Source organism: Podarcis erhardii (genome assembly GCF_964252035.2).
Source record: "Podarcis erhardii genome assembly, chromosome: 2".
NCBI lineage: Eukaryota > Metazoa > Chordata > Lepidosauria > Squamata > Lacertidae > Podarcis > Podarcis erhardii.
Genome location: NC_138498.1, coordinates 72,709,650 through 72,737,603, shown reverse-complemented (window position 1 = coordinate 72,737,603; position 27,954 = coordinate 72,709,650). Strand labels below are relative to the sequence as shown.

The following is a 27,954-nucleotide window of genomic DNA, read 5'->3' as shown; positions in this document are numbered from 1 at the left end:
TATACACAATGCTACTTCAGTATACAAAAACACTGTTTCAGATAACTGTTCCACCTCTTTAAGATGAGGGTTTTTTTTTAGCCTCCTCTACTAAACTACACACATGCAAATGTTACATCACAAACAGCTGTCCAGGACCCATATTGTGAAAATTACTGTCCATGCAGGTGAAGCTGTGAACAGACTGGTATTCTCATAGATGCTGTCAAAATCCTTGGAGTCTAAGGTCTTGTCTGCACTCTTGTCATTTTCATTTCATTCCATTGTTTCAGTTCCAGTCGTCCTGAAATAATCTTTATGTGTTTCCTTGATACACACTTCCCCCTCCAAGATTTACAAGAGTCCAAAGTTATTTTTTTGCTGAATTTGCTTCAGTGGCCATATGGACATATGGACCCCAACAGGTATTACTCAATTTACCGAAAAAAATAAGGGTGGGTTAAGCAAAATTACATTTGAAATATTCTGTGCTTATTTGGCTCACACACTTTAAATTATGGCAATGTTCTGATCAGACTCACAGTTCAATGGGATAGCAAGGGAAACAGAGGGCTATATCTTTTTTTTTCTTAAGACTGTGGAGTCTTAAGAAATAAAAAGTTTCAGGAAATTGGATTTGAAACACAGGAGCAGATACAAGAGTTGCAGGAGCACCCTTCTTTATAAGACTTCTGCCAAGCCAGCCTAATCTTTTAATTAGCTCAGCCACTGATTTTAATCAGAAAGGAATGAGAATTTTAGCACAGCACACAAATATTTGATTTTGGGAGATGTGCAGGGATGGACAGCTTGATCTCCACACTTGTTGCAGTAGATATGCAATGTGAACTGGTGTTATTTTTTGTTATTATCAGAATTATTCATATTTCTTCTTCTATTTCTTCTTCCCGTTCCTTTTTGTGTGTGTTAAATTTTCAAAAATAATAATAAAAGGAAAGTGTCCTAAGGAGAAACGTTTAAGCACTCCTCCATCTTCTCCAAACTAGGCCTTGTTCTGTATGCAACTTCTTCTTTTTAATCATTTGGAGGTGCATCTCTTGAGTGTTTCATTTCATTTGGCCCTGAGGCCATAATCCAGAAGGCACAAGCACACATGTTTCTCTTTGAAAAACGAATATACCAGCACTGCCATACACCATATCACATTATAAAGTGCTTTTTAAACTTCTGGTGTTTTGCAACGTGTATATATTGCAGCTACCGGTTTGCCATTTGCAAAAGCAAAAAAGAAAACCCACCCACATTGGATGTGCTGAGCTATTCATAGGATTCCCTATGGGCTGTGGCCTGAGGGTTTCCTCCTTGTTTGTCTTTCCATCTCTTTTCTCCTCTTTCTAAACGAATATCATTCTTTTAGAGCTGCTTCCTACATTTCAATTTTTGTTCGGAAGAATGCTTCCCCATAGGAGACAAAAGTAATGCAAGAAGGATTTATGACTGCATCTACTCATGAATCAGACACAGGTCTGCTGAGACTTCTGCAGGTTATTTACAGAGCTTTCCTGTGATTGAAGACCATAAGAAGGGCTGAAGCTTCCATTTTTCAATGAAAGGGAAGCTGAACACCATTTGAGTTATTTTCTGTTTCGCAGGTCAGACAGCAGGCAACGAAGTGTTAACACCCCTTCAAACCCAGAAAAAAATTATTTCAGCCTGCCAGGAAAGAGGTTGAGGATCATCTCAGTTTAGGGATTAACTTTAGAAGCAAAAAGGGAAAAAAGAATTTGATACATCTCTTAAAAGAACAAGAACAGTAACTGAAGAGAAACCACGGCAATACACCCAAGCAAAAAGCTTACGGAGACCACATACAACAGAGAAAATGCTGATAGTACAGATGTTATTATGGTATGTATATTCGTGTTTTTATATTGCAAACTGCCCTGTGATCATTGGGTGAAGGGTGGTATAGAAATTGAATTCATCATCACCACCACCACCAGGTTTATTCAACCAGAACTTACACCGTACCCTACCAATGCTAGGCTAAGAAATTTCACAATAACTTCCTCTACCAACATTCTCTGTAAGCCAAAAGACTGCATGTCCCAGTCTTTTACAATGTAATGAGCCACTGCTAATAATTGAAAAGAGAAAACAGCAGGGAATTCACATTCTCGCAGCATGAACCCTGATATTTTACTGAATGAATACACTTATTAAATTGATTGGTTAATGGAGCATGTGTGCAGTGTTAGCATATTAAGAACAGGAAGCTGGACAGATATTTCCCTAGTGGTTTGGACCCAAACAGTATATAAATATGCAAAGTATCAGTTCGCTTATCACATATGGAAAGCAACTACGGGTCTATAAATTTACTTCCAACACACAGTAGAGGAGAATGTTGTCTCAAAATGGTTGTATTTCACTAGAATTCTTCTGAAGTGCTTTCTGCTGTCATGGGAAATGTAAGAATTTACCACATAGTAACAGTATTCCCCATGTACATCTTTGCTGATATTACACATAATAAGTAATAAGGCTCCAAAATTCACCTATCCATCAAAGATATAAAAAAAAACCCCCAATTTAATGTTGCACAGCTGTGTGATTTTAATAGTGCTGTAATATATAGCAAACATAAATTTGTGTGGTTTCATCTATTCAAGATACTCACGCATTCCAATCCATGTCAGTAATGATAAATGCTTCAGATCTCAAGCTATGCCTTTCAGTGGCCCTTGGCTTGCTAAGCTGCTCCACACCGTTCTATGTTGTACTAATGACAAGTTTGTGTAAGGCCAGATATACACCCAGCTTACACATTGCCAATTATGCTGGAGTTTACCGTTTTTAAACGTGTGAGTAATGGGGGGAACCACTTGAGACAACTGTGGAAATATGGAGCGGACAAGGGATCAAAGAGCTACAGGGAAGGGTGCAAGAGTTGAAACACTTCTTTGTGACTCTATCTCAAATAGGAGGATGAACCCACAATGAGACTCAATTTGAAAAAAATAAAGGAAGAAAAAGCTAAAATGCTTTTATAAAAGTTGAAAAGGAAAGAAGGGATGATGACGAACATTTATCTGAGTAATTGCTAGCATGAAAGGGGATTTCCCCAAACCTATTTAGTGAGGCATTAAATAAAAATCCAGAAGTGAAGCACAAACTGGACAAGACACAGCTGTGAAGAAATCTGTGAGCATCGTTGATAGTAAAACTTGTGTGAAAACTGGTTACTGCAGACATATTGTTAGCTTTGACACAGTAAACTTTCAGCATCAGAGCAGGGAAGCCTAATAAACTAGTTGTCAGAGACATATAAGGGGGTCAGTTCACAAGTAACTCCAAACCAAACAATGGATTGGCATGAACACGTGAGTTTCCACAGAGGAGACTGCAGCTACTTTACTTCTCCTCCAGTCCTGATGTGGGGAGTTAAGTCATGGTTTGGCTTAGCATATCATCTGAACCTGTGCTGGTTGCTTTGTCTGTCTCCCGATAAACACGTTTTGAACGTTTTTTGGGAAGCCAAATGTCTGATGGGGCTTCCACAGCTTCCGATTGGCTGCAGGAGCTTCCTGCAGCCAATCAGAAGCTGTGCTTTGGAAGTCAAACGTTTCAGAAGTCAAACAGACTTCCGGAACAGATTCTGTTTTACTTCCGAGGTACAACTGTACTCTGATCCTAAACCTCTGCTGCCTTGCAGGATATCTTGGGGAGGAGAAAAGGCTAAGGACTAAACCCTACACAATTCTGCAGTGGAGTTCCTATGATGGTTGGATGGCACCTTGTACACCTCCTTCTGGGAACTCCTGCAGCCAAGCTGGTGCCACATCAGCAAAGCTGAGAGGAGGGTCCTTTCATCTGGGCAGCCCAGGACCTCCATACACACTGCCCAGGCTTGTGTCCCCGGGAGGTCACTTAGGTGCTGCTAACACAGTGATCTGACTTCACCCCCAACAGCACAGTACATTGTGTCTCGAGACAGATACCACCAACAGCATATTAACATTAATAAATGAAAATATTATATTCTACCTGTTGGACAAAACCTATGCACTATTGTATAGAATTTGGATTAATATTTCAAAATGTTCTGATTTAAGAAATTGTCACATAATGTCTACTAAATGGATTAAAAACTGGCTAACTAACAGATCTCAGAACTTCATCTGGATGCCAAAGGGAGAGAGTCTGGATCTCAGCCACATCAGCTTGAACATTAATCCTCTTCTCCTTTGACACTGATACCATGGCAAAAGCCTGCCTTCTAATCTGGCCTAAATGTCTTCCCTAGGAATGAGGAAAAGCCATGGAATAGGCTGCTTCTAAATTTGTCATAGCAACTGTGGCATCCATATCCCACCAATGGATGCATTTAAATTGCCTATGATGTAGCCTTTGAGATTAAACACTATCCCTATAATGCAATAAAAAACGTTTACTTGTTTAGTTAACCTAGCTTCAAGAACACCAGGGAAAATCCACCACAAATAGTGGTATGTGCAGGAAAGGGGCTGAATGAAGCACATGGCTGGTGCAACTGAGAACATGGAAGGGGAACATGGCCTTAGTGGTGTGCTTGCTGGCAGAGATAGTGGGCTGCTGGGGATATAAAGTGTTGGTGTGTACATCTTATGTCAGCCAATAACATTTGCCACTCTGGAAACATATGCAAGTCATAATCATGTTAACTTGCATCTTTTCTTAGGGAACAATCATCTTTACTTAGGGAACCGCTATGCTCCCATTAAGTCATCACCAAAACACGTATAACCAATGTGCAATGATATAGTTTGTTATGTGATGCAAGTTTCATGTTTGTCCTTCTTGTTCGCACATTTAATCAAGAAGCAGGAAGCAGGAAGCATTATAGTAAAACATTCTGAGTTGGTATTTTGGAAAAGCTATGCATTTATGATTAAATGAACAGTAGTTCCCATTTCAGTTCCCATTACATATTAAATAATCGATGTTTCAAACACATTCATTTAAAAGTGGAGGGAAAGGCTGCCCCCAATGTCTGCAGACACAGTATGCTTCTTATCACTTCACTGCACCATCAAACCACCCTTCTGACTGGATGCAAAACATCCATAAAGTTCTCAGTCACCTGCACTAGGTCACAGACTTCTTTCAGGCACAGTGAGAACAGTTACTTTGTTCTCTACCGGCATGAAATTATCATGGTGTTTTCTACCCTTTGCTTATCACAGTGGGGAATCGCTATACCAAATCTCTGCTTTTCAAACAACATGCAGCATATTCTTGTAGATCTCTAGGTTTAAGGAGTTAACTTGTCCTAGTTTTGGTTAATGGCGCATTTCTTCAGAAGTGTTTATTTCTTTCGGAAAAAGAAACCACAGGAAGTACTTGTTGAAAGTGTGCCAGCAGATGGCACCTGAGAGCAAGCAGCCAGAAATGCAGGAAAGAGTCATGCCAGAATGCTATAGCATAGACAATTCATATATTATGCTGGACCCAGCTTTCTTCATGGCAGAGTCATCATGATATGCAAATAATCACAATCCATCAATGAGAGAGTCTGGAAAAAGCTCCATATGAACAAATACACAGGGCATGCTGTTGTCAAGTAAATATCCAGAGAGTTCAATTCTAGTGTAACTATCAATATCCTATGTTCACTATGCGTATAACTTAGGGGTACAGCCATGCTAAATGGCAAAAAACTGTCAGTAACTACTGCAGATGAGGAAGTATGTCTATTTCTGTTTCTCTCAGTTTCTCATTTTTCCAACGTTAAATTCAGTTCTCCACATTTCCACTGGAGGAATTCAAGGTAGTGCTAAGAGAATCGCTTGTATGGGCTTCTGCTAGTGGTATTGGTTAGCTGAATCCAGCCCAACAAAATATTTTTATCCTTATGAAAATTAACCAGCATTTTAGCGCTAAGTTCTACTAATTACATTTTCAAAAAGCATAGCTTTCCTAATATTTATATTTTCCCTAATATCATGCATGTTTCAGTAGTATATTCATTTTTATGCACATTTGGCCTTAGTATATGCCTTTTTGTATACGTTGCTTGGCTGAAGGACTGCACTAGAAAATGCAGAGTATTGCAAATTTTGAAGGCTGGCTATGTCAGCTTGCATATTATTTTAGAAAATGTGAATTAGGTAGGTTGGCCTTTAAATGCAAAGTGAATCAAATTTCTCCCCCATCTATAGTAACAACATCCATAGTGAATTACAACATTCTAAAATACAATATAAAGGACAGTTTGAAACAAAATTGCAGTCGCAAGAGTAATATGGGTCTTCAGGTGTCAATGGCCAGGGTAAAGAGGGGCATCGTGGCGAGGGAATTCCACAACGTGAGTTGTATTCCATTCAGTTCACAGGAAAGGTTGTTCTGTTTTCTTACCGGATAGAATGCCTGACAAGGGAAGCAAACAGTTCTCTGGTTCTCCCTGTGCCATTTTGAATTTGAGAGCAGTGAATTCCTTTGTGAGCATCCATGATCAAACGTCAGATCAGATTGGGTTCCTACCCCCACCAATCACTTTAGCACTAGCCTCTGGTGCCAGTGTATTCTCTTTCCTTTGTCTCAGGGACCACTATAATGGACCCCACTGCCAAAGAAATAGTGTGCTCGCCTGTCATGCCACATGTGAGCAGGAGAAAGGATTATCTCTTTTGCCTAGAACACAGGAAAAGGACAACTCCAATCTCTGCTGTCCAGGGTCAAGCCAAGGCCACAGAAACACAGAAGACACACAACAGTACAGGCAGCCCCCCAATTACAAATGTTCAATTTGTGTGTGATCGTGTCTCTGCACACCACAGTGGGTCGGCATTCGGGGGTCGAAAGGCCAGCTGGCTAGCCCCTAGTTGGATTGTCTCCTTCCAGCCATGCCACTGCGAAGATCCATCAACATAAATCAGTGACCCAAGCCTTGGGCACACTATACTTAGCAGTGTAACTGCACAACGGAAGAGACTGAGGCTTGTGAATACATACTATTAACTACAGATTTATTAAACATAACTCAAAACAGAGAAACATGTCGTCTCTCCTTGCCGTCTCCTCAGAGAGAAGATTCAAAAGCAAAAGCAAAAGCAATACAGTGGAAATTCCGCTTACACCAGCAAACTGTGCTGGAATGTAAACAGACATGTGACATGTAACAATCTCATGTCTGCAACTAAAGGTGGAATGGAAAATCCCAACACAGTTGTCAGGGAACTGCCATCAGAGCCAGAGGCGGAGGGAAGGCTCCAAAGCGATGCTGGAGAGGGTCCCAGCAGGGAGAGAGGCAGCCCATCTGCTGGGGAAGGAAATCAACGTAACACCAGGAGAGAAGGGGGGCAGATGGGGGAATCGGAGAAAAGGCTCCAGGACTCTTCACCGGAGACTAGTGGGGAGAGCACAGGTACTCCACTGCCCACACCCTCCCTGCGCAGAAGACTTCCGCGCAGGGAGAGTAGGAGGAGACTTGGCGTCAAAGAACTTTTTTGCTGGAAGAAGTTTAAGAAACACCCACTGACGGATTCTGCCAGCGACTGAGACAGCCACGAAGTGAAGGGCTGTCCAGACAGAAAGGGTTCAACCAGGCAACCAAGCCAAGAGTGGTTGCAACTTACGCATGAGCAACCCGCTAGAACCATTACAACAGTGAACCCAGAAGTGATCTAGAAACGTCACAAAACCATCACTGAATTATCACTAAAAGGGTGGAACGGGGGTGGGGTGAAGTGAGGAGGGGTGAGGTGTTCAGGCTTTTTCAATTACTTCCAATTATACCTGATTTCAACAATGTACCTCCGAATGTAAACAGGGGTCTGCCTTATCTGTTCGGGATATAAGTGCATGTTTCTGTGCGGAAGGGAGGGAGACCATTAAACTACTATATGCCTTCCTATTTGAGGCTGGGATAGGGCCACCTTCCCACCATGCGTCACCAGCATGAACTCTATAGAACTTTTTTGCCTGCACAGACTCTTGGAGCTGCAGTACCTTCAGATGGCCCTATTTATTGTCTCAGATCACATCATGAAGCACCAAAAAAAGAACATCTAGTAATTACTCTAATGACACATCCTCACGTTGGTAAATAGCAGCAGCTGCTCCTTTAAAATTATTTCTGTTCCAAAACCACTGGAAAATTGTTTAAGTTGCAAAGTATTATCTGGAGCTTATGAAACAGGTTCTTAATTAGGTGAAACTGTTTGCTTTGTTGCAGACTCATTTCCAGAAGCACCTAAAAGAGCTTTTAATGCTAGCGGCACATTTAGACTGCAAAAATCTCTCTTCGTCGCATCAGCCTACATGCTCTCACTCACCTCCCACTCCAAAAGAAGCTATTTGAATCTTAAAGAACCCATTTAATGCACACTCTTCTTTGCCAGGGAATAGAGAGGTTTCACCAGGAAAATGTCAGAGTCAAACTTTACCATAGTAAGTTTCCTTTACCTTCCTGTTTAGAGGCCTGCTTTGGGCAGAGTATACTACACATTAACTAACAGAGCACAGCTGGAACTCAGACTTTTTTGTGTTCTTATTATTGGTCTTATTGTTATTTATTAATCACCTTCCACATACATCCCAAGGTGATGTTTAAAACATAATAAAAACAGCTTAAAAACTGTAACAATAATAAGTGATAAATTTGATTACAAAATCCTAAACATTTTTGCTATGAAGCAAATAAGAGAGGGAAAGTCCATGGAAAGTGGTGAGCAACATAAACTGGAATCATCTTTCAATATTCAGCCTCTTTTTCAAGTCTAGTATTAAGCCACTTTCCATGTTCAGAGTGCAGGAAACCATATCGCAATCCTAATATGGAAAGAATTTATGCTATTTGATGGCCATAGAGAGATCATCTTAGAGCAGGCATGGTCAAATTTGGCCCTCCAGCTGTTTTGGGAGTACAACTCCCATCATTCCTAGCTAACAGGACCAGTGGTCAGGGATGATGGGAATTGTAGTCCCAAAACAGCTGTTGGGCCACGTTTGGCTATGCCTGTCTTAGAGTGTTGATACCTTCATGACTGATTTTCCAACAGGGCACTAGCATAGAAATCTTTCCCACATAACTGTTTTCATCAAGTGAGTAATTTAGCAGTCTAAGGAATAGAAACTTGAGGTAAGGATAGGCAAATTGTTTTCTTTCCCCCACAAATCAGAAACAAGTCATTTCACTTCCTGAACAACCCAGTTTTGGAAAATGAAGACCCTCCGAATGCACTCTCCCATCCTTTTCCTTACTTAGTTGGAAGAGAAGGAAGGATGGGGAGGATATAACAGCAGCAAGCAACAAGAAGGATCCCCCTTTTTCATCCTGATGTGCTCTGCAGTGTGTCAGAACCAAAAAAAAAAAAGCATTTGTGCCTTCTCAAAAGCTACTGGCACTGTGGCAGCCTGTGGGAAGCTTCCAATTCCCAATTGTCACTGGGTTTTTTCCAGTTCTGATGTGTTGCAGAACATGTCAGGGCAATGAAGAATAAGATGAAAGGGGGCGAGCTCCCTTTGCCATGCTCTCTTCTGATGCTACCACCACTGTCTCGACTCCTCACCTGCAGCTAACTAGCAGGATGACTTAAGAAGGTGAATTTAGGTTTGATGGAGTCAGGTGAGCAAAGGTGAAAGCCCTTTTCTGACTTGGATACTGATGCAAGCTAAAATAGGGTGGGCCCCACAAATTATTTATTACTTTGTTTAGTAGAAGCATTGTATACCACCTCTTCAATTATTTTCCCCAGGTAGTTTACCAAAACAATACAAATAATGTGATGTGAATTCCACTATAATCAATCCCTCTAAGAATCCCATTAGTTTATGGCACATAAACAAAAACTTTCTCTCCATGATGCTGGTAAGAATGTGGCAATGTGGGGACATTATATTATTTGTGATGGCGCTGTCCCTGGATTAGCACATTCTAGTCAAGAGATTTTTGCTGTAATTTTCAAATTCAAAACCTTTATTGCATTAGCATACAGCCATAGCAGGATTAAAAAACAAAAAACAAAAAACAAAATGCTATAGACAGGCATTATAAACCAATTAATTAATTCTGCTGGAATTATAAACCAACCGGTGGCTCCTGATCCCCTTTTGCTTATTTTTGCAGAACTGCAGTGTCATGCAGATCTAGTAGTATTTATCCTGGCTGTGTTTTACCTGAACATTGCTCACTGATTGCTCTCAGCCCTCCTTTACAAAGAAGGGTTGACTAGTTAAAGTATGACAGCTTGCATTACCAGAAAAAAGGATGCTCAGAACAGAGTGGCCTAGATTGACCATTTTGTTAACATCTTGTTTCTTTTTGTAACATATATGCATGGGGGGCACATGGTGGGAACCCATCTGAGTGTCTGGAAAGATATTCTCCTGCATTAATTTCATGATAGCCCTTAGTTGAGAGTAATTGTACAACACTGTACAATGTTAGTTTGGTTAATTGTTTATTTGCACATTTTTTCTGAAAGCTACAAAACTATTTTATTTTTATTTCTAAAATCCCAGAAATTTGTTTCTCTAGTTGAAACCAGCCCACGCAGAGCACTTGAGAGATTACTTGCATCTTGTAACTATACATTAGCATAAAAGGTTTGTGCAGTGTCACTAAATTCCATGAAGTATCAAACATGCACCCAAAGGAAAAAAAATTCCAGTAATTCACTGACACAAGCAGCAGGTGATTCCCTGAACCGTGAATTCCATCCAGCTTTGTGTGGCATAAGCATACCAAATGACTGGATGCTAATAACTTTGGTTTTTTAAAAAAAGGGTTCTTCATCACTTCATTTTTGCAATAGCTTTTGGGAAGCATCTTCCATGACTAAGATCTGTGAGTACAAAATGCCTTAACTATAATACATGTGAGTCCAGAGATAAGTTCCAGAAGTGATTTTGCAATCACTTTCATCCAAGATTGATGCAGCATAAATTGAAGTCCAGTCCTCTGAATGTGAACCACGGCTTTCAAAAGCAACATGAAAAGCAATCCAAACCCTATCTTCAAGCTTACCACCAGGTCACCTTAAAATAAATATCTGGCATAATGGAACGGAATGGAAATAAAACAACACTTGTAGGACTGATCCCTGCAGTAGATTGTCAAGGGCAGACTCTGATTCTTTTGCTTGTGCAAAGGTGAGATGAAAGCAAACAATTTGTATCTGTATTATTTTATCCAAAGGCTTGCTGAATAGATGCTGCTCTTTAATGTCATGGAAATGAGCTCTTCTATACTGATCATCCATATTTTTAATCATAGATTCGTTGGTTATATCAGTTACAAAGATAGCCCCTAACCACCATATTATTTATTTATTTATTTATTTAGGGGTACCTGGATGATGTGTTAAAATGAATGGTGCTTCCCTTAATAAGTTACTAATTTGAGGTGTTTAAGATTTAACTTCGCATCTTTTCCAACAGCTTTTTCACCTTTTAAGTGTTTATTGCAAGTGTTAACTAGAATCTGTTATCATGTTAAAAATAAACTGCATGTGGAACCCTGTATATGTCAATTTAGCCCAGTAAGAAGCTTTTAAAAGAACTCTTCTCCTTCAAAAAGTAACTTTCAGATTTATTTACCCTTATCCCTGTTGTCTAAAGATAAGTTCAGTCCTCATTTTTCATGGGCATTGACTGAATTCATTTAAAGTTCAACACAGAGTTGAACAAAGATTTCTCAGGCAGCTTGACTTTCCCACTCCATTAATGTTACCACTTAAGAATGAGGGCAGTCATCTCAATAAACTACAGTAGCTTGAAGGGACTGAAGTCCATTTTTCCACAGTTTGAGGGTTAAGCTTTATATTTAGGAAAAACAAGAAATGTATTCATGCTAAGGGCTATCCCATTCATAATATTTTTAAGTGTGCATCTAATTTTTTTAAAGTATACAGCTAAAAAAGTAGTGTGATTCACACAAATTCACTTTTAGAAATACAGGTATCATAATACATATAACTCAGGGATAATATTTCATGGCTAGCTTTTTATTCCATCTTTGTGTTTAAATTAATATAATTTTATATGACTATAGTGCTGGCCTTTGGAATATTTGAATGTGACTGTAGTTTACTGGAATTGGTTTCAAAAATGTACGTAGCCTTGAGAGGGCTTGACCTAAAAGGTCTATAAATACTTAATAAATAAAATAAAATAAATAACTAAAAGAAATATGACATCCTTTAGCAATGACAGAAACAGATGTAGTTTCAAACAGATACCCTTTTTTGAAAAGAAAAGAAAAAAGCAATACTGTATTAAAGAAAAAAACCTGGGAGCCATTTTGAAACCAAGAGAGATCCTTCGCTGAATTCATATTTTGATTATTTTCTCATCATATCCATATTAATAATGTTATTTATTTATTTACAGTAGTTCTATTCTGCTTGTCAGGCAGATATTGATAATTTCCTTTCATTCACCATAATGAAAAAACCAAAGATAATATTTTATGAGCGGCATGTTGTTAGGGAGATGAAATAATTCAGCCTAATACATAAAGTATAGTGATACAATACTATTCATGGAATCTCGTCATTCTCATTATTCTCACAACACAGATGTGAGGATTGCCTAATTGACATATTAATGAAGGAATGAATACGTGGTGGAACCATAGCTGTCAAGTGTCCCTTATTTGAAGGGACAGTCCCTTATTCCAGCGCCATGTCCCGCTGCTGTCCCTTATTGATGGATGTCCCTTAAATGTCCCTTAAATGATGTCCCTTAAATTTCAAAGGAAGCAGCTCCTCTCCCTCCCTCCCTGCCGGCCAGGGAGGAGGGAGGCTCCAACTGTGTTGCTTGGCTGTGTTGCTCATCCAATAAGAAGTCTAAGAACGACTGGGGGGGTGGAGCTTGCATGCCTTGTGTGTGGCTAGTTAATGCAAGCTGAGGGGGTTTTTGAATGCTGGACGCTATTTTGTTGCACGTGCTGCTGCAAACTTTGCAGTGCAAAGCCAGGCCGGGGAGCCATCTTAAGTTGAGGCTGCATAGGCCTTGTGGTGCATGCGATTCAGATTCTATTCAGTTGAACCTCTGGTTACAAAGTTGGTTGGACATTGTTCTTGAAGCTACCAGCATGAGTTTGACCAGATCGCAGGAGGACAGGAAGACTGGAGTGCCTGGAACAGGTGAGGCTGCAGGTTCCTTATTTTCAAGGCTGCTGTCCTTTATTTTCAAATCTGTAAGTTGACAGCTATGGGTGGAACAGCTGCAGTGGTCACCTAGAACATTATCAAACAAATGTCCAAGGAAAGAATTCAGGTCTCAGGAATTCAGTTTATTGTCACAGAGCTGTAAAACACGCCAGCTTGAATGGATTACCGCAGGGAAGGCCAGCTGGTAGCCAACAGGTAGCACCAGGCCTGCTAGATTATTCTACATGCGCCCATAAGTCCGCTGGTCTTTTCCTACAGACCCCTGGACAGTGTAGTGCCAAGCAAAAATAAGTAAAGAGCTGTAAGACCCACTTGGCTCAGAGAAGAAAGAAAGCAGAAAACCAAGTATTTACATTCAAACTGAAGTTCATTATTGCCAGCACTGGTTTCTAGCTTAGAGAATGATAAAACTGACCACTGCAACACCTGTGTTTCTTTCCGAGATGAATGGTGGTAAACAAAAGCCCATCAGCACTGAAAGCAGAAATTTTAATGTGCAGTAGGAAAGCCATTGGTTAAGTTGCCTCCAAGCTACTTGCTGCTAAACCACAAGGCTTGTTGGCTGAGAAAAGATGCCTACAGTAGCATAAAACTCACTTTATTTTGTTGGCACCTGCATTTCTATTTAAACATACTTTGTTCTTTTGATTAATATTTGCTATACAAAACTTTTACAGGCAGCTTTTGATGAGACTTATTCCATTCCAGTGCACAAACTCAAGATACAAGCTGGTTACGTAACATGGCTCTGAGCAGTCAGTCACATTTATTATTCAGAAGACTAACTAAAAGTCTCGGTGCTTTCTTTCAAATATGCAGTTCTAACTTGTCAATCGTGGACTTACAGCCCCGTTCTGCAATGTCAATCTGCATCTTCACCACAACAGTGCCTTTGCAAATACTAAGGAGCCCATTCATACCATTTCATTTCATGCAGTGCTTCCCATGCAGGAATGTTGAATAAAAAACCCAAACAAAGCGAGTTTGTCAACAAGGCTAGGAAAATTTAAAAAACTCAAAAAGATGCGAGAAAGCGAAAGAGGGAATTGTTCTCAAAGTGCTCCAAAAAGTTTATTGTAGTAATAAATGTCCAATATGTTTCAGAATGGTTTTTTTCCCTCTATCTTCAGGAGCAATTCTTTTTGTAGGAACATGGAACACACCCAAACACAATTAATGCTTCCTCCTTGGCAAAATACAGATGTAAACAGTCCTAGGAATTACCGAAGTTTTTCTATCAAAGATTCCATCTCTGGACTTGTCGGTCTCCTCTTTCCTTCTGACACATCTACAAAATCGATTATCAAGGAATTCCCCACACAGGAAATATTGCTGGTTTGGCTACAGAGTACAGTCTACCTTTGGATGTTGCATCAGTATGTAGACCTTTTGCGCACTATTTTTGACTGGCCAAAACATGAGGAACATTTTATTGTTATTTCCCTTCCACTAGCACACCCTACCCATTCATCTATGCTTACAGCTTTCCCCAGGAATTTATTTTTATTTAATATTTACAGGCTGCTTTTCAGAGTAAAACTCTCTCAAATTGGCTTAAATGATAAAAAAATTAAATCAGAGGAAGGAGTTAAGCATATGCAGTTTCGACACTATATGTGCCATTAGCTCATCAATATATTTCCTCGGAAAAACCACATGTTTCAATGTCCAATGCTTCTGATGACTGTAAGGAACTGAATATGAAGTAGCCTGTGAAAAGACTCCATATTCAGCAAGGATTCCTTGCTGTGCCTAAGCAAATAACAACTTACAATAGAGAAATCACAGTGGAGTAGCTTTAGTCTAACACAAGTTAGTGACTTAGTGATAATGGGATGAAAGTAAACAGTATGCTATTCATCAAGTGTTCAGATGAGATACTTTCACCGGGCTCTCCTGACCTTAAGCACTATTAAATGTAACAGTCACAGACTGAAATCTTAAGACTAGGATGTCCATTATCACCATTACACCACTCTCCTACATTTAAAGGCTGCTTCTCTTGCAAGTGGGCAGTCAGAAGCAGCGGTGAGGCAGGGGGAGACACTTCCCCGCTTCACAGGGGTAGTGCAGGAGCTGAGATTTTGAGAAGGCTTTAATCTCCGCTCATGAGCTGATGAGCAGAGAGTAAATCCTGCTGTCTTGGCTGTGCGATCCTGTTCCCTGCCCCAAACAAGGCACACAGCCAACGCAGGGCTAAAACCTAGCCTCCCAACTATACGCTGACATCACTGGTGATGTCAGCGGATGGGCAGGAGGGCCTGACATGGGGGAAATGGCCTCACATGCCAAATTGGGAGGCCATGATTGGCCCATAAACACATCTGCCTTGTCCGTATTACGTATTCCATTACGTATTGAAAGCTTGAATAGCTTCCTTGGATTTAGAAGGAAATGAGAGATTGGGTGCCATGAACATAATGTTTATCTTAAGCTATTTTTACCCTACTCTTCAGCTGAAAAAAATGCTTGCATAAAAGATCAATAATGATCTCTTCCTTGCTCATAAGCTTACAATCTAACAGACACATCGCCAAATGGAAAAAGGATGGGGACACCAAGCATCAAACCCCTAAAGCAGGCATGGCCAAACTTGGTCCTCCAGCTGTTTTGGGGACTACAATTCCCATCATCCCTGACCACTGGTCTTGTTAGCTAGGGATGATGGGAGTTGTAGTCCCAAAACAGCTGGAGGGCCAAGTTTGGACATGCCTGCCCTAAAGGATCTCACCCAGCAGTTTCATGTAGATGTTAAGTAGCATGGAGGACAAAATCCATGCACACATTTTTCTATTTTCTTCCTTTTCTTGTCACAGAACTTAGTTGCCTACTGATCTAGATCATCAGCGAGAAGCTTCCAAACGTTTCTACTATATTGTTGTTTTAAAGCTTATTTTTGTCCTCAAAAATTCTTACTCACTGACTACTGGCTTTAAGGGGAGCCAGAGAAAGTGGTCTCTTTCAGCATTAAATATTAAGAGACCTGCTTTATCTAGCTGAAGGTTATGAACACTAAGTAAGCGATCAAGTTTCTTCTTCAACTATAAGACATCACATGATTAACTTTACTTACTGCTCCAAGCCATGCTATAGAGGCTGCTTTCAGGGAAGCTAGTAATGGAATATCTGAGAGGGAGTACTTTGAGATTGTATAAAATGAACTGCGTTGGGCTCATATTTGCCCAGAAGTCATGATCTCTGCCCTGGAAGCCCTTATCCTATCTCTGACAAGTTGTAGATTCTTGTTTGTAGCTTCCCACTAATGAGGAACAGGCACTGCAGATGCTAAAGCCATCATACTCTCTTCATTATTATTACTTTACACATTCAAGGCTGAGCCCTGACATTCATAATAAGTTCTGGGGCTCAACACCAACTAAAATCAAACCCAGATAGAATCAAGAGAGAATGACTCTGTTTAGACGGTAATCAAATACATGGTTCAAATTATAACAAACCAACTGTGGTGAATTTGGGTCTCACACACCACGCCCATACTGCTTCATACATGAGAGATGGAGAGGAAACGCTTCTGCTCTCACTTTTAACTAAACTACCGCTTCCCAGTCTGAATCTGGGGAACCATAGTTTATTCTATGGCTAGCTGTTTAAAACAAACCAGGACCAAACAGGTGTAAAAATTAAATTGAGCATGAAAATGAATGTGGATGCCATTAAAAGTGAACTTGCAAGACTATTTGTGGGCCCAGGAGCAGCAAGCCTTTGGCTGTCAAGGTAGAACCAGGGTAGTGGTAATAATGACAGGACTAGCAACTCAGGATCTAATAGGCCACAACTTTATTGATTATAGATGTCAGTGGGCTTTGGCTCAGGCATTAAGGTTTGTACTCCGAATCAAACAGCCCCTTTGCTGGTTGATTATTCCTTCAGAGTAGTTCCTGGGTTAATGGCTGCCCTATGACACACATCAAATCCAAGCGATCCCTACAGGATGCCATTTGCGGGTGCTCTATGGGCCACTATCTCCTGTCTTGGCATTTGGACAGAAGCAGCCCCACTTGGTGGACCATAAAGAAGGCTGATCGCCGAAGAATTGATGCTTTTGAATTATGGTGCTGGAGGAGACTCTTGAGAGTCCCATGGACTGCAAGATCAAACCTATCCATTCTTAAGGAAATCAGCCCTGAGTGCTCACTGGAAGGACAGATCCTGAAGCTGAGGCTCCAATACTTTGGCCACCTCATGAGAAGAGAAGACTCCCTGGAAAAGACCCTGATGTTGGGAAAGATGGAGGGCACAAGGAGAAGGGGATGACAGAGGATGAGATGGTTGGATAGTGTTCTCAAGGCTACCAGCATGAGTTTGACCAAACTGTGGGAGACAGTGGAAGACACGAGTGCCTGGCATGCTCTGGTCCATGGGGTCACGAAGAGTCAGAAACGACTAAATGACTAAACAACAACAGCCCCACTTGGACCCCTTTAATTGGGTACCCTAATCCCTAGGAGTGGGGAGGGGATTAGAGCTCCGGCCACCCCCTCCGCTTAGTCTAGGAATCCAACCCAATGCATTAACTGCCCACAAGTTGTGACAGTTGCTATGAGAAATGAAATCTCTCCCCCCCCCTGACAAGCCCAATTTGTCTGCAGGTAAATTCCTCCCTGGTTCTGAATATGGTGCCCAAATAAATCCACCACAAGCTCTAAGCATGCCCTGCTTGCTCACCTTAAAGCAGGGCCAACGATAAGTTAAGGGGGGGGGGGAGGTAGGAAGTCCATCGACAAATGTGCTGCTGAGAGCAGGCACAGCCATCTTTTAAAAGTTATGTAGTGGTGGACCTGAGCGAAGTCAGTCACCTTGCTTGCAACTGACCAGTTTAAATTTAAATTTTGTGGGTGAGTTCTAGCTGCTCCTGTGGCTGATGGAGGACATAATGGATCACCCTTCCAGCTGTGGCCATTCCACAACTGCTACATACCACCAATGACAGTACGCAGACTTTCTGCTTGTTTTCAATATTGCAAGATTCTGCAGTTGCCTTATGTATTACATTTATACCCTGGCTTTCCTCCAGAGATCTCAAGGTGATATACATGATATACATACAGAGAAAGGGCAAACATTTCAGTTTACTATCTAGACAAGATTTTTACATTTTACTATCCTGACAAGATCTATCTGCAGGTAGATCCTAATGCCTTTTTTTCACTGATTCTATTTAAAGACACTTTTCCATTCCAGTAGATTTTAACAAAAACCAGGGAAGTAGAGAAGGAAGAATCAAAGCAGACTCTCCTCTTGCCCTTCTTCCTGCACATATTGTCAGACCATTACAGTTTTCAGATTTCAGCTGTCTACCTATATTATTGCACCTGTCACCTCATGTACTCTGCGTTCCTACTCCATCTACTAAACTCTTCTATTTACTGTTTCATTTTGTTCTCTCAGCTTTAGAGATGTCATTAAGATGCTATTTCCTAACATTGTATGTAGATACCTTGCTGACCCTGGAAGTTTCTCATTCTGTTGTTAAGCAAATGGGTTCCCTCGGCTGAGTGCAAAAACATCCCTTGTGCCAAAGACGATGAATGTAGCTATTGCTGCACATTCATTGAATATATCACAACCATTGTTCCATTTAGTACATACAACTGTTAATACAACTATGACTGTTCTCCAGTTTTCAGCATACCTCAAGTCTGTAAGAAACCAATACACTAGAGAAATTCAGTGCTCAGCAGAGAGGGCAGCTGAACTTTGAGAGCAATTAGAATTTCTTGCTGCTCTTCATTCGTGGTTCTATAGATTTAGGCTGAGGATGCCTCCTTAACCACTGTTAAAGAGGTGGTTTGAGTTTCCACATAACACTAATCTCTGGTTAATAACACCTAAGGTTTATGAACCAACTGTAAACCTTCATTAACAAGCAACCCTAACTATAGTTTAAAAACGGCTGCTGGACTGCATTTACGCATAATGCCAAGCCATGGTCTAATGGACCATAGTTTAATAAAACATGGTTTATTGCTATGTGAGAACCAGGCCAATAAATTGCTCAAGGCCATTCAGAAAATTTGAAAGACAACCAGGGACTTCCTAAATCCAGACCCAACACTCTACCCCTCTCAAATAGGAAACAAATTTAACTCAAATTGGACTAGAGTCCTAATTGAAGCTCGAACACCCCCCCCCCCTTTCTGGGTTTAGATTTGGCATTTGAAAAGTCATTCTATAATACCACAACACACAAAAATTATTTAAGATAGGACAACAACAGAGAAGAAACATAAATTTTATTTCAGCCAAAATTAAATTTAATAAAGACATCTGTTGGATGCAAGAATGAAAAAACAAGATCCTTAGAACCATCTTGTCTTAGACCGTGCCAATTCTCCTAAGCAGTCTCTCTTGCCAACAAACAGAAACTCTGTATTTTCCATTATGAAGCAGAGCCAGCTGACTCTTAATCCAGATCTCTACTCCCACTTGGCAAAAGCTGAGGAGCAGAAAAGCAAGGAGCTAATATAGTGAGGCAAAATGAATTGATCTAGCCAGTTATACCAGAATTATGGCTGTTCCCCATCTACGAAAAATTGTCATTCCTGGTGAACAATGGAGAAATTACCATTTGCACTGCAGTGTTAATATGCCAGAGATGCCTCCCCATATATCATCAGAGAACACTAAAACTCTATGCAAGCTGTTGAATAAGGCACACAACTGCCAGTTAAACTATTAGGGCATGCTTAGAAACAGTGAAGTAAATTGTCACACATGAACAAAGATTATCTACTATCCCTGCTGCTGCCACTAAGCATAGTTTGGAACCCATACAGTTGGCAAATGATGCACAGAAAAGTGGCAGAATCCCTGACCAAAGGATGTACAAAATCTACGTTTGAAAGAGATGAGTTGGAGTGAGAATTCAAGATTGCTTAATAGTGATGACAGGGTAGGTTGAGGGGAATTGGTTGGTAGTGGAAGGTTAGGAGTGATTCAAGTGAGCCACTATTGAAGAAGTGGTTCTTGGGAAATGATTTAAGGTCAAGGGAAGTAGGCTTGATGAAAGAGATGTTGTTCCAGCATACACAGGAAGCACATCACAGAAAGTAAGGTCAGAGTAGAAGGAAGACATAAAAGCAAGTTTGACGGAATATGAAGGATCCTGAGAGAGGTAGCAAGAAGCAGTATTATGAGATAAGAAAGAGATGGTACAAAGAGGCAGTGGATGGGAGTGGGGAGCTTTTAAATTATGGCCTATAGAAACTTTTCCTTCATGAGGAGCGACAGAGAGACAATGCAAGGTTTAAGGAAATTGGTGGTGTAATGGTTACCATTAGGTGATAAAGTGGGTGGACAAAGAGAGGGAGAAAAGTGAATTCAAGATGCAGGAGATGGCAATGATGCAGAGGTTGTTGTGGTACTCCAGTTGTGCTACACCCTTCCCAGGATATATGATTGGCACCAACTTTAGAAGTCTTAATTTTCTTAGAAATTCACAGGATATTAGTTGCTTAGGGTGAAGTCACTTTGTGGTTTTGAGACTGTCAGGTGTATTTATGTACATTATCAGCTTTCACTGTTATTTTGTTACTGAAATTTATTTGTGACTCTTTTAAACTGAGTTTTATTGTACCCCAGTCTGAGATAATTGACGTTGAAGACTGGGTTTGAAATGTTAGGAAGGAAGGAAGGAAGGAAGGAAGGAAGGAAGGAAGGAAGGGAGGGAGGGAGGGAGGGAAAAGGGTATAGCACGTGGAATATAAAATTTTCTAGACCCAGAGATGGGGCAAGGTGAGGGAAGAGGGAGAGAGGACATGGGATAAGGGTAGGGTACGTGGAGATGGATGTAAACTTATACTGGGTCTTGCTAAGCATCTTGCAGAAGTGTAAGATATTGGACTGTGTGGGAGAAAGAAGTGAAAGCTTGAAATACTTACAAAAGAAACAGCAGGGCTACTGTGCAAAGAAGGGACAAGGGGTAGATTAGTTTAACAAGGAGGAGAGAGTAAATTGACAGTGCATAAGGTCAACATGGTCTTTCCTAAGAGGCGTCCAGCGAAGTGGTAACAGAAACAGAAAACAGATGAAGCTTTGGATGTTAGCATGAAACACAGAATTATAATCAGAATGAGGTCAGTTTTCTTGACATTGGCAAGAAAAATCCATAAGAGGCCAGGCTAAGTTAACTAGCCTCTTGAAAAGTCTTCTTTATTTTAACAGCTTTCCTGTAAGTTAAAGGAAACAGAATAATCAACATTCTCTTACACATCTTAACCACCAAATGTTTCATACATGTAACTGAGAAGATCTGAGTCTCCCGTCACCCACCTTAAAGGAAGTAACTTCAACACAAGTTCTGCAGAAAACATCAGGGCACTTGAAGATCATAACAACAGGCACCCCCAAATAATAAGCATCTTACCTTCTTATACTGAGGCAAATGCCCTTGCTTTTGTCTCTCCCTGTCAGGATAGCACCTTATTTATTGAGAAAAACACTATTATGACTGCCTTAAAAACTCTTCCTTTTAGAAGTAATGGATGCTGCTTAAAAGATAGTCCATAACCTATGTGTCCTGGGGATGGGTCAGATATTATGGGATGTAAAGGATTCATGTTCAACTCAGAGTGTTTTCTTTGAGATTCCCTTAGGCATTTCACTGCAAGAAAATGACTACATTCTTTCAGTTCTTGAGCCTTACCTTACCACAGTGCTAACAATGCACATTTTGTCAAGAATGTCCTGATATGCCCCAAGGCACTTTTTTCCCAAATACATTTCTTATTTCTAATGTGATTGGACATGTACTCCCAGCCTTAGGTGACTTGAGATGCAGCATTTTACATTAACAGTGGCTACTTTAGATATAAGCAGAGTACTACAGCATACCTAAGATACTTATTAATGAATCTCTATTATTCAAAATGATTGGGATCTTTTAAGTGTTTTATTGTGTCATGGCTTACTCAACTGATCACTATCACAAGCAATATATTTATTTAGTTAAATTCATTTATAAACTGCTTAATATTTTAAAACCTCTAAGTGGTATACACATGGAAACAACATTATCACTGAAACCAAAGTACAGCATAAAGCCAGTAAAATGATATTACTAAAGCATATTAAAAACAGGAATTCAAACAAGTGAAAATTAGGTTCTAATCTATGGGGCAGGGAAAACCTGGGCAAAAAAGTCTGTCTCTACAAGACGTTTGATGCAACTCACATTTGCTGCTTCATGCATGGCAGACAGAAGAGTATTTCATAGTATAGAGGCAATAGTGGAAAATGTCCATTTTTTGGTTGCTGCCCTATGATATTCTGTAGGGTATAGTACCATGAGTAGAATTTCCACAAGTCTATACAGGGGCAGGCTGTCTTTCTCATAAATTTGCCATGAGTTGTTAATGGATTTATATATTAACAACAAGACTGTGAGCATGGCCCGTAGCGAATCAGCAGTCAGTGCAGTTTCCTCAGAACACATGTAATATGTGCACATGCAGGTGTTGCACTCAACAACCTGGCCACAGCATTCTGCATCAGCTACAGCTTTCAGACTAATCCTAAGGGAAGCCCCCAAAAGAGGGCACTACAGTAGTCCAATCTGATTAAGAGGATGGGCTAGGCATATGCAGCCCCTCACAGTTGTTCCTGTCTCTCACCTAGAAAGCAACCCAAGCAACAAGTCAAACTACCAGAGGGCAGCATCCTTGCCTGCAGTGGTGTCCAAACTTTTTTCAAAGAGGGCCAGATTTGATGAAGTGAAGGCCCGTGGGGGCCAACCAAAGAGCCAACCAAAGTTGTTGACCTTTTTGTTAGGATTTTACCCCAGGAAATAAACTCTGCCACAGGGGGCAGATTAAACCAACTGGCGGGCTGGATCAGACCCCCGAAAGGGACTTTGGGCATGCCTGCCCTAGTGGTTCCCACAGCAACAACACTAAAGGGTGTCTTCCCTTTTTGGGTGTTGCCAGGCCTGCTGCCCAAGGCAATGCTCTTTTTAAATCCCAGTGGGGCAGCTAGTAAAGTCAGACATGGGCATCTGCCACCAGGAACTCGCTGGCCCCTCTAGGAAGACAAATTGTCTTGCAGAGCCAAACTGCCCTGCAAGGGTACCACAGGTAGAAATAAGCAGGCAGCAGCTGCTAAGTGCACTATTCACTTTCTACCTGGGTGAGGCAAGGGGTGGGGGTGGGGGGTGCTAACACACTGCTCCTCAGATGGATCAAGAGAGCTTTTACCAAGAACCAATAGAACACTAATCAATTCAGTAAAGGGAATTGGACATACCAGGGAATCTGGAAACCCATAATGACAAATGAAATGCCTTCCTCTGCTGCACTGTCCCACTTTCTCCATCACATTCTGATCTGCTTCAGGCAATCACAGTAACTGTCTTGCTTCTGCAGTTCCTGCTGCACATGATGCCTCTGCAGCATTTCTAAATGGATTTTACAAGCACTTTGTAGAGACAACCGACTCCATTCAAAAGACTCCTGAGAAGCAAACAGCCTCTACAGCACTACATCTGCCTGCTCCTTCATAGGTTCAAACCATCAAACACTGATGGTGCCATTTGGTGATTATGTTATTTTGAGTAATTATAGCATCTGACCACAAAATATTTCAGGTTTCTGTATCTGCTCTAGTACATACTGTTGATACTATGCTGCTTCCAAAGATTAAGAAATACAGAATACAGAACATACAGAAATACAGAACAAATAAAGCAATATATATTCACTGCACTAACCAAATAATTCAACACACACACAGAAAACATCCCAGTGATTACTAGTCACAGGTTTGTTTTCATTTCCTAGTTGAAAAAAAATTCAATTTAATTATTGGTTGGATGTTTGAACTGAAATTAAAACATTAATACACACTTCAACTACAATGTAATTTTGTTAAGAGAATACAGTGATGATTAATGTCACGGACTGACAACTCTGATGAGTTATGTCAAATACTAAGCTCATCTTCAAGAAAGGGCTAGGCCTATACATATTACATCCTCAGATAACCCTGCAACTGAAGACTCTTGATGGGCGCATGCATGCTGTGAAATCATAGTCAGAGCCAAAGAATCATAGTATCAGTCTTGCCAGAATTTACCTTCTGCTTGATTATGTGAATTAACTAAGCAGTATTCCAATATAAGAACAAGATGCAGCTTAAGATGAACAAGTTGAATTCAAGTTCAGCAACAGAATTGGGCTAAATTACAAGAAACCTAGAATAATGTAGGCTAATTTTAGTTTTTGTCATGTGATGGTAATTAAAACATAAGTGAAATATAATATAATAAATATTTGCCAGTTTTTACTATGCTGCCACACCTCAAATCTATGCTCACCCAGGGCAAGATGAATCACCTGCTTAACTCTCAAATATCTCCCCCTCCCATAATTTCAATTTCTGGGGGAAATATGAGTGTCATGTCAGTAGGGAGGAGATAGTGGCAGAACCCATGTTTTGCTTCCAAAAGGTGCTGGTTCAGTCCTTGCTACCTCTAGGTAGGGTTGGGGAAGTTTCCTATCTGAAACCGCAAGAAACCACTGCCAGATGTGTAGACTGGGGTGACTATCCTTTTACTTGGTTCAAGGGCCACTTTCATCCTTCACAAAACCTCTGGGGGCCACATGCCAGCAGTGGGTTTGGCCACTCTACACTCTCACATATACTCAGGCACAAATGCCCCTTATTGGGAGGGGTGGGCTATTACATCTAGTCTACTCATGAAAGGATCATCATGATGACTGGGGAGGGGTGGTTTGCAACCCCATCGGAGTGCTGGGCTCTGTCTACCCCAGTGCGGTGCCCACAATTTTCCCCTCCTTTTTTGTTTCCACCATTAAAATCAGTGATATCATGGCAGACCAGAAAAATTTGCTTTGGGGCTGGATTAGGCCTTCATACCAGTTAGCCACCCCTACTGAACTAGAAGAAGCAGTGGTCTAATTCCACATACGGCTGCTTCCTTGTACTAGGAAGGGGATCTCCTATTTTGATAGGAAAGAACAGTGATGATCTTAGATGCTTTCACTTATAAATTCAGTGGTCTGGGCATGAATGTTAATTACAGTTATTCAATACATGGAGCACCTTGATGAGGAACAAAGAACCCCCACACTACCCAAATGTTGAATAATGTGCTCAGCTGTTTAAAAATACTAATTTATGCATACTCATAAACAGCAGAATACAGAGCACACATATTTAGGTATTCTAATTCAGTTCCCTCAGGGCTCCAGGGAAATACAGATAACATTTCCATTTTAATAAAATTGCATCATAATTTTGTTTACCTTTCTGCAAATTGCTACAGTGGACATTTAGCCATTAAAGCTATCTACCAAATTTCATGAAATCTGTCTTCTAATGAAGGAGAGGGGGACTTTTCCTGATTTTCAACTAATAATCTTGCCAAACTCAATAAATTTAATATTAACTCATCGTGACTCTAACTTGAAAAGGCTAAATATCTTATAATAGAGGTCAGGAACAGGCAATCATCAGGCTGAATAAAAAAATTGAAGGATTCTATCTATCCCTCGGTTTGCCACTATTCCTCTGGTACTGGTTAGCAGGGTCTAAACAATAAAAAATAACAACCAGTGGATCACAAGAAATATTATGTCTTGTTATAAATGATCTTAATAACTTTCCTCCAATACTCTTTAGGGTATAATTGACAAGGTAAGTAAGACATATTTTTTAGAAACTTGCATCAGGTAGGGGGTGGGGTATATTTTTCCCTGTGCACTTAAAGAACAACCTATTCAAATATTGCTGTTGTCGTGTACATGTAGATAAATTAGACAATTTTACCATTACTCTGAAATCGTCTTCCCATTTACCATTATGGGTTTGTTTTCATTCTGCAACATTTGATTATATTTAGACAATCTTCCTTTTATTCCCATTTCTGAAAATGTAGCTAACTCCAGTTCTTCATTTCTTCTAATATTCCAAAGACATTAGTATATGGTAAAACAATATACCTAAGTTCTGTCAGGAAAATATAGCTTTCTTATGCTATAGAATTTGATAGTATTAAATGGGCTTTGGAGCTGGTTTCTTCCAAATCTTTCTACAACTCTCTCAATTGTGACTCAGCAGCTTCATTTGGCACTGTGTTCCATTAATGAATTGTGACAAAGTATTTCTTCTGTTTCAGGTATGCAGACTTTCCCTTTTTGTGAATGATCCTAAGCTCTTACATTCAACAATAGTTCTTGAAATACATTTTCCTAAAACTCGCTCATGTTTTGAATCTTTTGTGCTACCTATTCCTTACATGTCTAATTTTAATGGTATATAATATTGTATTTTTTCATTCTCTTTGTAAGACTTCTTCATGAGCACAAATTTACTAACAATCTCTGAGTCACCTACAGTTTTGCATTCTTCATAAAGTGGTCTTCAGGATAAGAACAGTTTCAGGTTAAGAACGGACTTCTGGAATGAATTAATTACGTAACCAGAGGTACCATTGTATACTCAATACTGGGAGGTTCTGGATGCAAGCTCTCCCCCTCCATTCAAAGAACCTCATCCCGTTTTGAGTTGAGTCCAGACCCATTTGAGTCCAACTTGAAATAATGTTCAACTCCTGCCAACACTGCCTTCCTTCACAAGCAAATACCTTTAGCTTAGCAGAGGGGGGAAATATAACTGGATTAAGTTCCACAGTAATTCATACCAAAGATGGATGCATTTTATTGCCAGCCCAGCAGTAGTATTGGTGTGATACAGGAAGAGTTACAGCTCCCTTGAATAACCAACCTCCTGATGTATGGAATAAATGAAGAAAGTGCCATTGGCAATATTCCCTCACCACTGGCTATATGTAGTAGCGTATTTATCAAAACCTATGAATGAACACTGGCATTTAGTAGCAAACCATGGGGTGAAGGAAGGATATGTAGCCTAGGCTGGCTTTGCTTTCAGCTTGCTCAGTGGGACTTTTATGGCTGCTTTATACCTGCACTGCATGATGAGCTGCTTTCAGCTGATGAAATGCCAGCTATTTACCTAATTTGATAGAGCAGGGGATTTGTGTGCACGTGCAAGAGTGATAGTGATCTGGGAGTAAGGATAAAGGGTAGTAACTTGACTTCATGAGAGTAGCATGCAGAGGGGACTGCAAATGCAAACACTGACAGATGCAAGGGAGAGAGAATTGTGGACTGACTGATTAGAAGGGAAGCTTTCAGCAGGGGGTGTAAGCACATTTTCAAAAACGTGTACTTTTGTGTACAATAACGGGTTCTTAATTACATCTAAAAAGATCTAACTATTTACATTAGACCATAATATGTTTAATTAGAGTGGAGTCCTGCTGAAGTCCTCAATCCAAAATTAAGTTGTTTAAATTTTCTCAAGATGTGTGAGTCATTTATTATTTTGTACCATTCTAAAGGTATCTCGTGTTTCCTTGTATCTGCATATATTGTCATAGCCACATTAATATTTTATATGAGTGGGTAGTTTAGAAATATTTTTTCTAAATATTTTGACAATGATCCTGTGAGCACTATTGCTTTAGGTGCCGCTTCTGAAACTGTTTTGCTATAGTGCCTCTCTGAAAACAAAACTACGCAGTAGTTCGGAGATGTAAAGTATAGGGGAGAGCAGGAAGATGTGCGAAGATGTGCTTGTAAGGAAACATCATGCTACAAATAGAACTGACATACAATCAGTCCTGGAGATGGCTCCCAAGGGAACTCAAAGACTTTGCCAACTGCCAAGGGAAGAGGGGAATTAAATTGGTCTCGTCAGAAAGCTCAAGGAAAATACAGCGTGAGGTTTTAACATCCGCCCTCACTTTTTCAGGTAGTGCTCCACTGGCATTGGCAGTTTCAAATCCAGAAGGCCTATT

At 40.4% G+C, this 27,954-nt stretch overlaps 1 protein-coding gene and 1 long non-coding RNA gene across 5 annotated transcripts in view; one reads left to right on the top strand and one right to left on the bottom strand.

The window, feature by feature from the left end:
• BSN (bassoon presynaptic cytomatrix protein) overlaps positions 1–27,954 on the bottom strand; it is a 203,895-nt gene that overhangs the window by 98,100 nt on the left and 77,841 nt on the right. The window lies entirely within an intron of this gene.
• Positions 194–26,327, top strand: LOC309336000. Its single transcript, XR_014153850.1, has 3 exons — positions 194–404; positions 1,593–1,848; positions 26,251–26,327. It is a non-coding gene; the product is annotated as an uncharacterized lncRNA (long non-coding RNA).